Source organism: Prinia subflava, chromosome 15 (assembly GCF_021018805.1).
Source record: "Prinia subflava isolate CZ2003 ecotype Zambia chromosome 15, Cam_Psub_1.2, whole genome shotgun sequence".
NCBI classification, from domain to species: domain Eukaryota; kingdom Metazoa; phylum Chordata; class Aves; order Passeriformes; family Cisticolidae; genus Prinia; species Prinia subflava.
The window spans coordinates 6322719-6338965 of NC_086261.1; the positions used below are offsets into that span (position 1 = coordinate 6322719).

Sequence of the window (16247 nt, forward strand, 5' to 3'; positions counted from 1 at the left end):
TTTGGAACCCAAAGTAGAATGTAAAGTACCATGTGGTCCCAATTTCTGTCATTCCTGGAAGTCCTGCCTCCCCTTTGTGCTCCTGCTTTCCACAGAGATCAGAACAGCTCTGGGCTGGGTTGCTGGAACAGAGCTCTCATGTTGCTAAATATTTTCTATCCATCTCCTCAGAGTACTCCCATCCCTGGTCCCTACAACTGGCTAGCATCACCATGAGACCAAATATGATCTTGTTTTTTCTTTTCATCCAGATCCCCACAATAATTTTATTTATTGGCTTCTTTTTTTTCCCCAGTGTCTCTCCATCTGTATGCCAGATGCACAACTGGCATGCAGCATCTGCCAAGATAAAGTCACCAAAAGTCACACCAAGCTCTGTTCTCTCCATATCTAAACATCAACAGGGGATAATTTTCACAGAGAGCAAAAAAAAACAAAGCTAATACAGAATCACTGCTGTCTGCAGGGAAAACCAAGGGAAGTCAAGACACATCTAAACACATACTCATCCTGGACACCTGATTTCCATTATTTTCCAGGCAGTTTCCAGCCAGCTGGCTCTCCAGTGCTCCCCTGCCTCACACAGCTGTAGACACAGAGTTTGGAAGGAGAAGCACATGGGAAAGGGAGTGGAGTCACGCCAGAGCAGCCAGCACAGCGTAGGCAAGCAAAGAACACAGACTTTGATTTAAGCTTTGAGCTACTTGCCTAAATAAAGTGTAAATGAGGTATGGATTGACATGGGCAGGCACAAGCCTGAGGATGTGTGGGTGTTGTTACCTACACAGTCAGTTGACCTATAGAAGCGCACGAAAACGCACACACTGTAAATAACAGTGCTATATGCAGCTAAAATGACTTCAGAGGAGAAATTCAGTAGCACTCTCTATAATAAAATGCTCAGTGGGGCATCACTCCTGCTGCAAATGCTGTGATTTTCTGGCAGCCCAAATGCTCAGGGTAAGGAATGAGCCTGACTTCCCTGCACGGATTAATGGCCATGCCTTGCCTGTGCTGTTCATGGACCTGCTCCAAGGAACTTCATAAAAGCTTCTGCTTATCTACCTATATATTTGTGGCCCATAATTACAACATAGCCTCTGCAGAGCCTGCCAGAACCTCTTCCTTTTCTCTGCCCCTCTGTTATTTTTTACCACGTTCGACGTGTTTCCTCTTCCCTTTCTTTATGCTGAATCACACCATACATGTTGCATCAAGTGAAAAAGGGCATTCTTCCAGGGCTCAAAAAGAGTAATCAATAAAGCAATGGAAAAAAAAATTTAAAAATGCCAAAGGCATTCTGATGAGGTTATAATGATCAGGAGTCTACAGTGCAGGGAGCAGTAAAGAGAAGTATTTGCAGAGGCACCAGAGCTGTTAATGTGCAGGGGACATTACATCTGACAGCCATCAGAAGCACATAAGTGAGTCCTACAGCTCTTGTTTCAGTGCTGGAGTGTTACCTTTAATGGTTAAAAAAAATCCGAAACTGCTTTTGAGTCCCAGAACCTCCCAGTCCTGAAGTAACTTTCTTGATTACACAAAGATTTGTGTCATGATTGAACATTGTGTTCTCCAAGGCAGTAAAATGTCATTCCACAGAGACATATTTTCTTTTGAAAAGTAGGGGCAAGAGGCCTTTATTTAAAGAGAAAAAACAAAAGAACAATATGTGCAAAAGAACATTAGGCCTTGCTTTGGAAGTCTTTAAGAATCATCTGCTGGCAGGTCATGCTTCAAAGCAACCTCAGATGTTGGAGCAGGAAGAGCAGTGACCTCAATGTGTTTGTCCCTTTCTGGTTGCTACAGAACTGAATTGAAAACTCGTTTTAGGAAATGAAGTAACAATAACACTAATGATCAATAGCAGAACTGATCAGACTCAGAGTCTCCACAGACCTTATCTCTCTTTTCAAAAGCTAAAAGTATGTTCTTAAAGACCAAGTGCTAGAAATCTTTTTGTTTTCTATTTAAAAGCTGCTGAAGCTTAAAGCTGGGCTCTTTGCCTCCCACAACAAGGGGACCAAATATCACAAACTTAGAAAAGAGCTATTGAAGCATCCGTGCTCTTTCACTGACACACAAAGGCTGCCTTTTACCAGATGGAATCACACCTTGGGCAGCCTAAGAAATAATGAATGAGCTGAGGAGTCTCACAGACAGGTGAGAGTCACCTGGATGGGGAAGAACATGTACTTCAGAGAAAAGATCAGGCAAAAAATAGTGACTGGGTTCCCATTCAGTTTGTAGGATGGATATTTTCTGGGCTCACCCTAGAAGAAGGAGCAGTGCAGAGAAGCAGGCTATAACTTCAGAACGCTACACTTCTTGCATTTCACACCACTTGTTTTCTTCCGTTGCCACATATGCACAGGCTGATTCACTCCAGACCTGATTCTTTAACACCCTTTCACTCAAGCTGAGCTGCACTCACTCATTAACAGCCCCATTTAGCATTTAGATGCGAAATCATGATGTGTCATAAAGAAGACAGGCTTGGGTTGCTATAATTACCCCTCACAGTGATGCATGAGCGCTTGAGACAAATATACACATCACACCAAGCCTGTTGTAGCAGGGTGGGTGTCAGTCTCTTCTCCCAGATAACAAGCAACAGCACAACAGGAAATGGCCTCAAGTGGTGCCAGGGAAATTTCAGACAGGATATTAGGAAAATTGCATCATCAAATGGGTTGTCAAGCATTGGAACCGTCTGCCCAGGGCAGTGGTGGAGTCACCACCCCTGGAGGTGTTTAGAAGAGATGTAGATGTGGCACCTGGGGACATGGTTTTGTGGTGGCTTGGCACTGCTGGGTCAATGGATGCACTTAATGATCTTACAGTCCTTTTGTGATCTAAATGATTCTAATTACAACCCTTTGCCCTTTAAAAGTACCAGTTCCCTTTCTGAGGCACACAGCTGAGGTTTAAACTCAAAACAAACTCTGTAAGGTAGAGTCTGCAGGTGCAGGAGGGCAGAGGCAGGAAAGCCTCATTCTGTGTCTCCCCAAAACAGCCCATTAAACTGAGTTGGACACAGAAATCCGGAATACATCAGAATTCAGATCCTTTCCTCATTTCTTTAAAATACACTATGCACTTTGCAGGTTTTTTGTACTCTTTAGCTCTTTAGTTAGCTCATATGTTGCATACTTAGCCAGAATTCAGGAATTTGAGCTCTGCAACTTAAAATAGGAACCTAAAGTCTTGGATATCCTCAAAATAAAATGGTATCTACTCTAGGAAAAGGGATGTTTAAAAAAAAGCAGATTAACACCTGCATTTGCCTCTGTGAGAGGGCATATAGGTAAATCTGGCATGCCGAGGTGATAAACGGGGGGCTGGAGAGCAGCAGAGCTTGGAGGGATGCAGAGAAGGGTGAGCTTCTTGTGCCTGGTACTAAATGAAGAGAGGGCTTTTCACAGAGCTGGGCTCTATCAGAGAACAGAAATCATGTCAAATTAGTGAGCAGGCCAGATATGAGAAGGGTTTTCTTATGAAATATTGCACCTTGGGGCATGATGGATTTTCTGGAAAAGCCAAGAGAGTGAGGATGTTGCTTTGTGAGAGCACGAGCCGTGGGTGCACACAGATAAATGCAAAATGCACATCCAAGGTGGGGATCCAGCAGGAGAGAGCCAAGGCTGGGAGCTGCCACCCAGGCCTTGCTGCATGCTCAGAAAGGGAGAACACTCCAAATCAACAGCAGGAGGGAGAGGTCACTGAGGAGAAGGAGCAGGACAGGGACGCTGTAAAAATGCTTTCAAGGGATTTTTAGTATTCACCAGAATAATCCCTGTAAAACAGATGGCAGAGCAGTTTAATATTCTGCCTGAAGGACGACTCCTGCAAAACATCCTCACCCCAGAGCTGCTTTCTGCTGACAGCAATGGGAAGGTGCCCAGATCCTACAGTGACCATAAGGACATCCTGCAGTCACAAAGCTGACTGTAAAAAATTCCCTGAGAAGAAATTTTCCTCACTGAAAGGAGAAAGATGATTATGTAGATAGGTTTGTGTGAAGTTCCAATCTCAGATTCTTAACGAGGTTGCAATTAATGGATCTGTTTGTACACAGGAAGAGACAGATTTTTGAGGTGCCTAACAAACCACAGCTCCCAGGGGAGCAGCATCCTGCATTTCAGGCAGCCAGCAATGACACCAGCATGATCAGGCAGGCTGAGCACTGTGGCAGTGAGTGGTTACTGTGCTGCTGGATGGAAGTGCTGCAGGCTGAGCATCCTGGCCTCTGTCCCTTGGCCTCTTGGCATCTCTGTCCCTGCAGACCCCACACCAGGACAGCACAGCTTTCCTCTGGTGGGCATTGCAGATCCCTTGCAGCTGTGGTTATATGAATACATGAATATATTCATATACGGGCAGCTTGAGTCCCCAAAACCTTAAACCTTAAATAAACCAGAATCTGGGGAAAAGAGGTCTCTGTGCTCCCAACTTCACAGCTGAGGAGCTGTCAGGAAAAGTGCTCCCAGGTCTTTGTCAGCTTTTCAATGAAGTCTTGCGGTCTCGCATTTTAAATTTTTTTAAACTAATAAAAATGCTGTTTTACCTCAGGAGAACTTCGAAAATTTCCCTCTTTCCAAGTAGTATAAATAACAAAAATTTTTTTTAAATCTAAAAATTAGGCTGCAGCCCCATAATTCACAACAAAAATGCTTTCAGGTCAAGTCCATTATGAATTCTTCATCTTATACTGTCCAAAGTTGTCCTTTCAATTGGCATCAAAAAACAGAAAAATAAAAGGAGATTTGTTTCAAATTGAAACAAAATATTTCATTTGAGAAATGCCACTCTGCCAGCTGCTTGATCCATTTTTTATTAGAAACATTCATTGAAACTGATTTTTTTCCCCCTAAATAATTCAGGTTTGGGAAAATGGCATGTTTTTATCAACAAACATGTGACAAGAATTCTGATTATGCTCTCGTAGATGTAAAATTATCTCAGGTGCACCTTTAAGAAGACAATATAGACACATGCAGTATAAGAAAAGTAATCCTGATATTTATATGCATATGAATAAAAGTATCTGACCTCTGTGAGGCAGAAAAGGGTTTTTCTTCTACAGGGCTCTGATTATTGTTGAGGGTTTCTTGGTTGGTTTTTTTTTTTGTTTGTTTGTTTTTAGGGGTTTTTTGCTAACATTAAAATTGCTGCTGCAGCCACAAAATTCAACATCCAGGAGAGAGCTGAGCAATATCATCATTCTCCTGGACAGATGGCAAGGCTGGGTTCTTGGCAAGGATCCTGCAGAGGGAAAAGCAGCAGGATCTGAAGAGAATTTATATGTGAGGGAAGGTAGGAAAAGGAAATGAGGGGGCTTCAAAAACAAAAGGGTAGAAACCAAGTGAAATTGGAAGTCAAGGAGCAAGAGCAGGGATTAATGGTCCAAATTAATGTGTGCTCAGAATAAAGGAGGAAATGTCCAGGGAAAGATGGAAACCCTGACATATTATTGATCCACAAACTGTGGAAAAAAATGCTTTGTAATAACAGCAGCTCTTGCCTTCATATCCAAGATTATAAATGCATCTGATGCCATTTCTGTTAGAGAACAGCGCTAAGCCTTATTCATTCTTGCTTGACTTTTTGCATTTCTCTTTCACTGCCAAAATAACAGGAGAAAAGTCTCAGAGCATAGGATTCTGAAACACTTTTGGAAGAAGTTGGCTGTGGATCACTCAGTCAAAAAAAACCCAACACAACTCAACCCAACCCAAACCACACCAAAGACTGATTATTTTAGGGGGTGATTGTATCAAAATAGATCACATCTCTTGTGGGTCTTCAGCAGTCATTGTCCTTCCTTTTCCTTTCCATCAAATATCCTCATCAATGGTGGTGAAGAGCTGTGTGTCCCTGGGAATTTCCAGGAGGATGTTCTCAGACCTGAACACTGGCCAGTGAATCAGTGTGATTTAATCAGCTGAAGACCTGGTCTCTTTTTTTCCAAATACAGATCAGCCCTTGGGATGTAAGTTTCTACAGGGTTTTAGACAGGTAAAAGAACACTATATGCATCACTAGGGAAAAAAAATCCCATTCTGATTCTTCTCCAGTCTCACAAGACTGGAAGTAAAATTTGTCTTTACAATTAATGTCCAAAAGAAACCATGGTCATCAAGTATTCTTGAAGGAGGACTGTATCACAGCCCCAGGTTGAAAACCCATTGCAACTGGAGCAATACCAGATCCAGTATCATTTCTGAGGGCTCTTTTCTGCTCTTGTTCCAGAAAATCAAGGAGGGTATATGAGTTTAGTTGTCTTACTCAATGACATGGTAGCTGGAAGCAAAAACGAGCTACTTTGCCATCAAAGACAACAAAATTACATGGAAGGGCATATCAATATATGTTTTTCAGGTGTAAAATTATGTGTTAATGGCTACAACAATCAACTGTGGCTGCAAACACAGGAGGCTAACTAGGTCTGGACAGCAAGGGATTTAAAAATCAAAGTCTGTAGCAGAGCTTACCTTTAAAAAGAATTTGCTTTGGACTGTGGAAAAAGAGGTGTCTTTTGTTATAGCTTCAGAGAAGAGCACTGTATTAAGTGAAAACTAAGGAAAAAACTCGTTTCTCTTGAAACTTTTTTATTATTAAGGAATTGTTTGATAGATATGTAACACAGGTTCAAAAACTCTCCATGGAGCTTGTTAAGCAAGCTCTCTGTGCCACAGATTCTGTAAAGAAGAGCAAGGTATTTCAAAGTCATTGGCTTGAAATCATCTGGTTCAAAGAACCGACTTTCAGCAGTACAGATGGCACCTACTGATTGCTCCCCTACAGCACAGGTAGGACACACAGGGTAAAATCCCCTGTGCAGTGTAAAAAACCTTCATTTGCTCAGAGATGCTGCCAGGGTCTCTGGGGTGGGACTCATTTATTCACTGCTCCCACACTGTCGGTTGGAAAAGATTGGTACATATGCAGTCCTGATATACCAAGAAAAGCAGGGAAACCAGAGCTGGAGTATTTAGTGTGTTACCAACAGCCCTGATTAATTATTTAGAGAAAGCATTTTAGTTCAAAATTCTCTGCTACAGAGTTTATTGAACTGAAGTTCTCCTACAGTTTCTGGATAATCTCTATTGATCTGTGGTGGGTTCTACACATCCCTGGGCAGGTGCACACTGTGTGTGTTTGTTCCACCAGGAGAAAATATTTATTGCATTACTTGATCCTACAGTCCTGCTTTACACAATGTTCTGTGAGGAGAATCTGTTGTCTTTGAAGCTGAAGCTTTTACAGTAGCCCTTGGATTTGGAGCAGAGATGGACAGGGTATGAACACAAATAGTTCAGCAGTTTGATTGAAATCTCCTGATTTATGCTGAGTCAGAATCTGGCTGCACTGCTCCAATGCCTGCACATTTTTTCATTCTCACCCATCCCACTGGGGGAGATTTCTGGTTTCCAGCACATTAAACACTAAAATGCCATTACCTTATGGTAGTGGTGGTGGTGACTCTCACAGCAAAGTGGCTGTGGGCTGAATTCAGCTTGTAATCCACTATGCAATGTTATGAACTAAGGGACAGAAAGTCCCCCAGACTGTTAGAGGGAGATTATACCCTAAACTCTGATACTCTGTTGGTGCAGATGCTTTAAAGGTCATATCTAAGATAGTAATGTGCTACAGCAAGCTGGCACAGCAAACATGCAGCAGATGAAACAAGGAACAAGCATCAGTCAAGCAGAATAAACAGGTTTTTGTGAAGTTAGGAGCACAGACTAGCAAGCTGGGTGTTCATGAGATAGATACAGAGAGGAATGTTTAACAGTAGGAGTTGAAAAGCAATGGCTTAGCAACACATATCTATATAAGGAGGGACAGACTACACATTAGGATTCCAGAGAAAGGCCATAAAAGGTCAATTTGACAAGCTGAATATGGATAATGAGTTGAGACAGATGGTGTAAGAGTAGGGTAGCTAATAAATAATGAACAGATTTGCTTCAAGGAGCAAACACAGGGAGAAGTTGAAGCTGAGCTTAGTCAGAAGGGAGGTGGTGAAGGGGAAAAGAACAAAACCATGGAGGATGGAGGAGAATCACAGCAGGAAGGCTGGTGGGAGAGGAGTGTCTGCTTTTATGTGCCAGAGTTTTGTGGAAAAGATACTTACCCTAAGAAAACTTAGAAATGCATATGCCTGAGCTGGAATTTGGCCATTTTACTGAGATTAACAATTTTTTAGCTGAGAAATTACTCATGGTCTTTAAACTTCTTCTACACATCAAGTTCCTCTTCTCCTCCTCTCCCATTACCACAGCACCTAAGCAGCCTAGAGTGCTCCCAAATCCCATCAAAGGCTGGGAAAATTCTCAGGTTTGTTTTGCACATCATGATTCGAAGCAGAGAGTGACTAAAACTGTGTCTGAGCATGGAAATAGAAATGCTGTGTGCTGTCCCCCATATTCCAGGGACCCTGTCGACAAGCAAGGTACGGATTTATTCTTCAAACCCAGCTATCCTCCACCTGATGACCAAGATAAAGGCAAAGCTTTGCTGCCCCACAAACATTTTCCTTAATGTGGAGCTGAGGCACAAACTCCAAGCTGAAAACCAAGTAATACTTAGGGGTGTCCCCATGTAGATGCAAATAAAGGAGCTTTCCCAAAATCACCTGGGGAAGCCACATCAGAGCCAAACAACCAGCACATGTTTCTGCTATTTCCTTGTCTAAATATCATAGAGAGCTAGAATCTTTGAGGTTTTACTGCTTATTAATAAATCAGCTTCTCTATCAGCATTGCACCTGGCAACGTAAATCCATAGGAAATTGGATGTTTATTCAGAAACAACAGTGCCCTAGTGCCCTTTCATGAATTTAGCATTTCTACATGTGTTTGCCCTTGGACAGCTTATTAGGTTTAACCTTACTGGGCTTGGAGGCCCTGACAAGCTCCCAGAGAGGACTGTAAGCAATAACCTTGGAAGTAAACTGCTTGCAATTCAGCAGATTCTGCCCGTGTCAGACAGCAAACATCCCTGATTAACTATAAACTGCTTAGCTTATTGGCAAAGATGTGCCTCTGGCTACAAAGGGGATTTTTATTTCATCACACTTGCAACCTGAGTTATTAAATAATGAGCTGCTTAATTAACTAATTCATTAATACATGGCTGTGATGAATAGATTTGCTGCAGTGACAGAGCCATGAAAGCAGAAAAGCCTTGAGTGATTTCTAAGTACTGCTTTCTTTCAGGAGGGATTTTATTTGAGCAAGTATCCTTATTAAATTTGTTTTCTTGTTTTTCCTGCCTCTACCTAACACAACAGCCTTGAGGTCTGCTGTGTCTGTTTGCCCCTAGCACTCCATGCTCTTGTCCTTTTCTCCTTTCTGCCCTGCTCTCCCTTTCCTTTGGATCCATGCAGCCAAAGTGTCCTCAGAGTGTTGTGCCACCCTTTGCCCAGTGCTCCCACACTGCTGTGGCCAGGATGCCTCATCATCCCCCCCCTCAGGTGGGAGGTGGCTGTGGTGTTTCAGGTACTGATAAAAACCATCAGTTATTGCCCATGATCACCTTCCCACTGCTGGGAGACCAACAACCTCCTCATTAATGGAGAAAAAATCATTTACTGCACCTCACAGCAGCCTGTGCAGGGTTGTTATTTCCTGTTTTCCGTGGCATTGGAGTGTATTGGGAAAGAGCTCTAACAGAGACATTTCCACAGGCTGGAAACCCTTCCTGCCATCAGGAACAGCTCTTTCCCAGCCCAGGATGCTCAGGCATCATTCTCTCGAGACAGCTGCTCGCCTGCTCCAGTGAAGTGTACAAATGCAGTGGCCATGCCAGGATTCTCTCTGTTCCCAGAAATCCCCTGTAGGCTGTCACAGACACAGCCAACCTTATGCTTCCATCATGCCTTTTAATAGGTTTGATCCCTGCGTTTTCCTTCGGGGCTGCCCAATGATCAAGGCTAAAGGGGCACAGTTGTTATGAGATCAGATAAAAGGGGTGGTTCTTGAACTAAATCCAGCCTCTTTCTTTTCTGCATAAGACCTCCAAAACAATTGTATTGTGGCCTCAAGGGCTTTCAAAATTGCAAATGCACTGTTCAATATGCACCTTGCCTGTGGAGAAATACAAGTGCAAGCAGAAGCAAATTTAAGGAGACTCCTTTCAAGGTTAAGTGGCAGGGAGAATACTGGAGCAATTGCTTTTGCTCCATTTATGTTCACAGCATTTTGATTAGTTTAAATTTTTTTTTTTCCTTGTAGCAGCCATGATCATTCAACAGATTCCATTATCTAGCTATCAAATTCTATGGAATGCTATGGAATTTGATAGCTGGATACTATGTGCCCCACGTATCACTGCAGCACAAACAAAACATACCCACAGAGTGATGCCTCCTTCTGTAAGGAGGCAATTTGCAGAGCCTGTCTGAGCTGTACCTTGAATAGCTGAGGTTCTCAGATCTTTGAAGAACCTGATTTTGAAACCAGCATCGTGAAGAAAGTCATTTAAAAATTGCCATAGGGCCTGAAATATGTTGGTATCGACTTACCAGCAACCTTACACACAGCAACTCTATATTTACACTTATCTTTTCATACTCATGGAGGATTTCAACTCAAATGAGCACCCAGCAGTATTTTTGCACCTGCAGAAGAGGAGAATGGATAATTTAAGTGTATGTAATGGGTCCCTTAACATTTTGGAAAGCTGGGTTGCCTGGCAGTGGTTTTACCTAAGCCTCCCTCATTCCTTTCTTGTTCCTGCAGGAGCCTTTAGGACAGAACTTTGCAGGAGGAGCTCATTTACACAGAGACTTAAGCTTGGCCAATATTCTGACAACCCAAAGTCATGGGGCTTTCAGCTGTGCCATGGGGCATTTGCTGTCTCACACTCTTCTGAAATGATGTTTGTGCTTCTGCGGAATAGAGAAGGAAAGGAGGAAAAAACTGAAGCAAGGAGAACATACTGCAGGAGCCAAAGAATGAGAGAAAACAACAGCAGAGCATGAGACATAGGAAAGGAGGCAGGACAAGGCAGGGGATGGTGAAGGTCAGAAAGGCAGAGAGAGAAAAAAGCAGTATCAGTCTCAGAAACTAATGTTGCCTTGAGCCAGTAAAAAGATGAAAAACAAACAAACAAAAAGAAGCCATTATTAGGCCAATTAGGCTCAGCACTTCCTATCAGCGAGAAGGTTCTGCATTTGCTTCCCAAACACACAAATAAATTCCTGTATTCAGGTTGGACATTAATGATGAAAAAGCTCCATCTCTGTAAATTAATAGCCACAATACATCATTGAGCTGTAGCACTACACCCTGTGTGTACGCAGAGAGAAAATCCTCAGCATCACCTGTCGAGGCAGAAGAAGGATTTAGCTGTTATTTATTGCTCAGTGTGACTCATGCCTGTGGGTAGGGGCACGACAGTACAGATGGGAGTTAAAATCAGACTGCCATCAGGGGAATTTATGCCAAGAGAGTTGAATTCAGGCAGCTTCTGCTTATGTTTTACCTGGAATTTCTCTATAAAATATGAAAAGAGTAAAAAAGAATTTGAAAAATACATGCCTGTGCAGACATTTGTTAGGACTCAGGTTTGATTAGAGGAGAGATGGCTTAGTGACTTGGGCAACATCAAGAACTCTGTATGGTTTTCTCTAATGCCACAAATGGCTCAATTAACCTAAGGCAAGCCATTTAGCTACTCTTGGGTTTAGTTCTTTATCTGCAAAATAGCTGTAATAACTTGTTTTCAGAGATATTGTGTAGGTAAAACTGTCAGAGATTGTATAGGGAAAACGCAGGCATAACTGAAAAGAGAATCTTGTAACCACTGGGCTCCTGGGCAAGGTCCTGGCAGCATTAAAAAGCAGGGACTGGATGCATTTGAGAGAAAGAAGGTCAGTTTTATCCAAGTTCCTTGTTCTACAACTATTTTTTCCACTGGGAGAAATAAGTTCTTCAAGACATGAGGCAAACATCAAGAGAACTTCACTCTGGTGTAGGCTGATGTGTAAGTATCCACCAAGAAGTTCTCTTGGACATATTTGTCTGTGCCAGCTGTCAGAGAGGGCATCCCAATCTAGGAACTAAACATTTCCCTGGGCTGTCAGTCCTGGGCAGCAGTAACAGGAAGGCTGTGGAATGTTTTTCCCTTCACCTGCTGCACTGGGACTATTGACACAGAAATGACACCAGGAGATAAAGTGATATCTCAGTAAATCGCTTCTGCTCCCCACGGGGAGAGAGAATGACAGTCTATCACACCTGGAGTAATGATAAAATAAATTCAAGACTTTTGCTAGAAGCAGAAATCCTGGATGATATATGGGAGGCTGCAGGAAGAAGTGGAGTGTGAGAGCAGGTGTCCTCCAAATGACAAGCCCGGGGGGATTAGCTGGCAAATTTCAAGGGGATAACAAATACTTCAAGGCAGATCACGTTAGTGCCTCTTCAGGGGAAAAAGGATAGAATATCCCGGGTGAAGAAAGTGGCAAGGAGGTGATGATCAGAAGTTATTTATCAAAGTGTAACCTCACACTTCCTTGTCAGGGAGCCAGGGAGCGGCTGACAGACAGCAGGGGGATATCAAACCTTTCAGCTAACCCGGACTGGAAAGGGGAAAAGCTGCTTTCTGATGGCCCTTTAGTGATGAACGTAAAGTCTGCTGGCTGCAAAATCTTTCTGATTGCCCAGGAATAAGCAGCCAGAGCACAGAAACCCACAGCACCAAGCCTGCAGGAACAGATCCTGTCACTACAAGGCAGAAAGGGCCAAGAGATGACCAGTCCCTTCTTGTTTGCATGAGATCCCTGCAGGGAAGTGATGGCAGGAGACCATCATGGACCCAGGATCAACATATCAATTTTGGACATTTTATATAGAAAGTTCTTTCTCTGAACAGAACTTTTGTAGGACTCTGTGTGACTGCCATCTCTGTCTATATTTCCCATTTTGGGAATGGGATTGAGTGCTTTCTACCTTACAAATATGCTGCGAGATAATTGGGAAGAGAGGTAGATAATGGTGCATCTCCTGGACAAGGGCATCCAAAATTGGTAAAAGTGGTGTGTTTGTGCTGGAGACAAGGTTGGTTTTCTGCCTGTGGAGTTGATGTTTTGCCTGAGCACTGAATTCCCTCGTCAGCTTTTGCAGGGAGGCACAGATATGAGGAATCCAGGTAATGAATATGGAACGAGGACAGTGCTGAGTCTCTCCAGCCCTTGCACACATGTTTTTCTTTAAATTTTTAGTAAGACCTTATCTCATAAAATTTGGTATCTAAAAGGTCTGTCCATCCTCTACAGAGTGCAGGTGACAGCTTTACCTGCTTCTTAAATGTCCCCTGTCAAGCTGTCCTCTCCTTCCAAGGTTCTGTGGGAGGTCTCTGTTCAGCACCAGCTGCATGCTGCCTGAATTTGGGGTACCAGAATTTGATGCAGAGGTTTGCTGTCTGCAAGCAGTGTACCTTGGGAATTTACTGTGAGATGAGCAGGATTTCCTCTGGGAAATAACTCCCCCTAATTGTTTTGAAATTACTCACCTCCCTTGTTGAAATGAAAGAAAATGTCTCTCCCTGAGGGTTCCCAATCTGTTGCTGTCTCTGGGTGTTGCAAATTGTGGGGGAAGTCCCCTGTGGTCAGAGCTGGCTGACAGCACGGTGGTGCTACAGTGGATTGCAAACATAGCAGGGCTTTGTGAACCCACATTCATCCCTGATATTTGCCTGAATAACCCCAAGGCTGCCTCAGTGCTGTTCCCACAAAGCAACAGCCACTTCTGCTCTGCTCATTTAGGGCACCCACCTCTCCCAGCCAGACTAAAAGCCAGGCAGAGCCCCTGGTGCAGGCAGGGAAGTTTTGCCTGACTTTTCTTTCTCCTTCTCCCGTTTCTGGCACTCTGCAGGAGGGAAGAACTGGCTGTGGTCTCTGCAGCAAGGGGTTCCCCTGCAGCATGACATCACGCAGAGAGCTCCCTTGGCTCATGGACAGGGCTGATTTCTTCTGGTAGAGTAACCCTGGCTGCTAAGTGAAGGCAAAACTGCTGATCCTTCTGCACAGCACCCTCAGCCCCTGCCCCCAGCCAGAGAGCAGCTCCTTCTCAGGCTCCTTTCCACACTGACCTGACAAATCACCTGCTGCTCTGCCACAGATGGCTGAGGCACTGCTGACTTTCTCTGCTCAAATGTGGCCAGGTTTTCCAGCTTTCCTGCCCTCCCTGGCTCTTTTCTAGCTCAGTCATTCAGTGGGATTTATTTTTTTAACATGTTCCATATACTTTTTAGGACTTAAACCAGCGACACTGGCTCAGGCTGTTGGTCTATTCACCCCTGAGCTCTGGGATGCTGAGTGTCTATATTCAAAGGGTGCTAAAAATCACCCATGCTTTGCTGTAGACCATGTGAAGAGAGAGCTGGAGAATCTGAATCAGGCCCCTGAGCTCTTTGACTCTGAGAAGGGTGAGATCAGAGGATATTTAATTAGGTTCCTAATTACAGCGGGTATTAACTGTCATAAAATCACCTGTGTTGGGATCCCAGAGCAATGTGAGCTGGAGATTTCAGAGATATGCATTGCATAGACACACACAATTATTCCTTTGGCTTGGTCCCAACTGCAAGGAAAGCAAGTTGCACTATCAGTGACTGAAAATTTAACTCTAATGTGTCATTTATTCTTTCCACAATAAAAACAATGTAAAGAAATCACACATGGGCACAGATGGGTTCAAATACCAACAAGACCCACTATATTTCAATCCTAAAGTAAAATCAAAATAGTAAAAAATGGGATCCCTATGGAAAACCCATACATTACTTGAAGAAAAACCTCCTTACCTCTCTTTTCTGCATCCCTTCTAAGAATACAGCCCTGCTGAGAGGAACAGACATTGTTTCTTCCACATGATTCTGACTAAAAGCCCAGAAAATGGGGAATCTACTAGAAATAAGGGGAATGACTTTAAAGGGTAAAAAAAATCAAACTATTTTGTACTCCTTGCTTTTTTGTTTCATCAGCCTGATAAAGTAGGAAAAAACATCAAAAACTAGACTGGTTGTCTACGAGAAAAAGGGGTGCTAATAATGCTTTTTCTTTACATAAGTAATATTTTTCTTAAAAACTTGGCTGGTTTTCCCCGATTCAAAGTTCTGCAGTGGGTTCAGTAATTTTCAGTGTAAATGGACAAAGGGAAACATTTGCCTTTCAAACATTCCCAATTTGTCCAGAACAGATCCCTTTTCTTTTGAGAATAAAATTTTTGGATGAAGATTCTTTGACCAGAGGGAAGGAACATGTTCTTCAAAGAGAGATGGGGAGTTTCTCTTTTCCATGGCTTCACTAGGTCGTATAAAGGGACTCTCCAGCTGGACCCAGCTCTGTTGGGACACTCGCAGCAGATGCAAAAGCCTGAAATTCAAACTGATGCTGAAGTTTAGACAAAATTTCTGGGGCTGAAGGACAGCATCTTGAGGAGATAAACAGAAACCTCATCAGTGGGGCTGCTGAAAATCAAAGACAAACTGCTGGCAATAATTAAGTGTGAGCCTGCACTGACTGTACTGCTGAGCCAGAAGTTTTAAGAGATCTTGTTTTAACCCTTCTACGAATTAAAGATGGAAAAGACACCACAGCATGGCAGGAGAGGAGTCAGTGCTGCTGTTGGTTTCCGACTTGCACAGGGTGTGAGGAGCAGCTTGTTCTCTACATCAGCCCAGTGGCAGGTAGATTAAACATCAGCTGGTACCTGGCTGCTGAATAGAGCATCCAAATGTCACCCAGCATTAAGGGGATAAGGCTAAGGCTGCCAGGAGATGTTAAATCCAGGGAACTTCATCTGTCTCTGTGTTTCTCTTGAGTCATTGTTGCTTTTGCAGTGGAGGATCCTTCTCTGCAGGCAGAGCACAGGGCTGCAAGCCTCGGGGAGTGCTGAGGCTGATGAAATATAGATGGGAGCCTGGCAGGCTCCTTGGGCTGGGTAAATACATGCACAGTAATTGACTCCATCTTCAAGCAAGAAATGCTCTGCATAAGGATACAGAATAGGCTTGTTTGGTGAAGTGTGATATGAACATTTGACTCAGCAATCACTGAGGAAAAAAGAAAGAAAACCCTTCCTCTGTGATGAGTAACTGAGTAGTAACTAACAGGTAACTCCGTTTTCAACCTTTCTTCCTTTTTACTCCACCTTTTTTCCATCACCCACTCAGAAGATGCTATCTCTGATGTCCTGTGGAAGAAGCATCTGATGAAAGCAGAGGCAGCA

At 43.3% G+C, this 16247-nt stretch overlaps 1 protein-coding gene across 4 annotated transcripts in view; it reads right to left on the minus strand.

Moving 5' to 3' along the window:
- Positions 1 to 16247, minus strand: part of SV2B (synaptic vesicle glycoprotein 2B) — a 64529-nt gene that overhangs the window by 32062 nt on the left and 16220 nt on the right. The window contains exon 1 of one of the 4 annotated variants that reach the window (XM_063412611.1): positions 10535 to 10640. The exons of 1 other annotated variant lie outside the window; for it this stretch is intronic. The gene's annotated coding sequence lies outside the window, so the exon portion shown is untranslated. Of the gene's footprint in view, positions 1 to 29; positions 161 to 505; positions 572 to 10534; positions 10641 to 16247 lie in introns of those variants that run through there. 2 more of the 4 variants (XM_063412610.1, XM_063412612.1) reach the window with 2 other exon arrangements.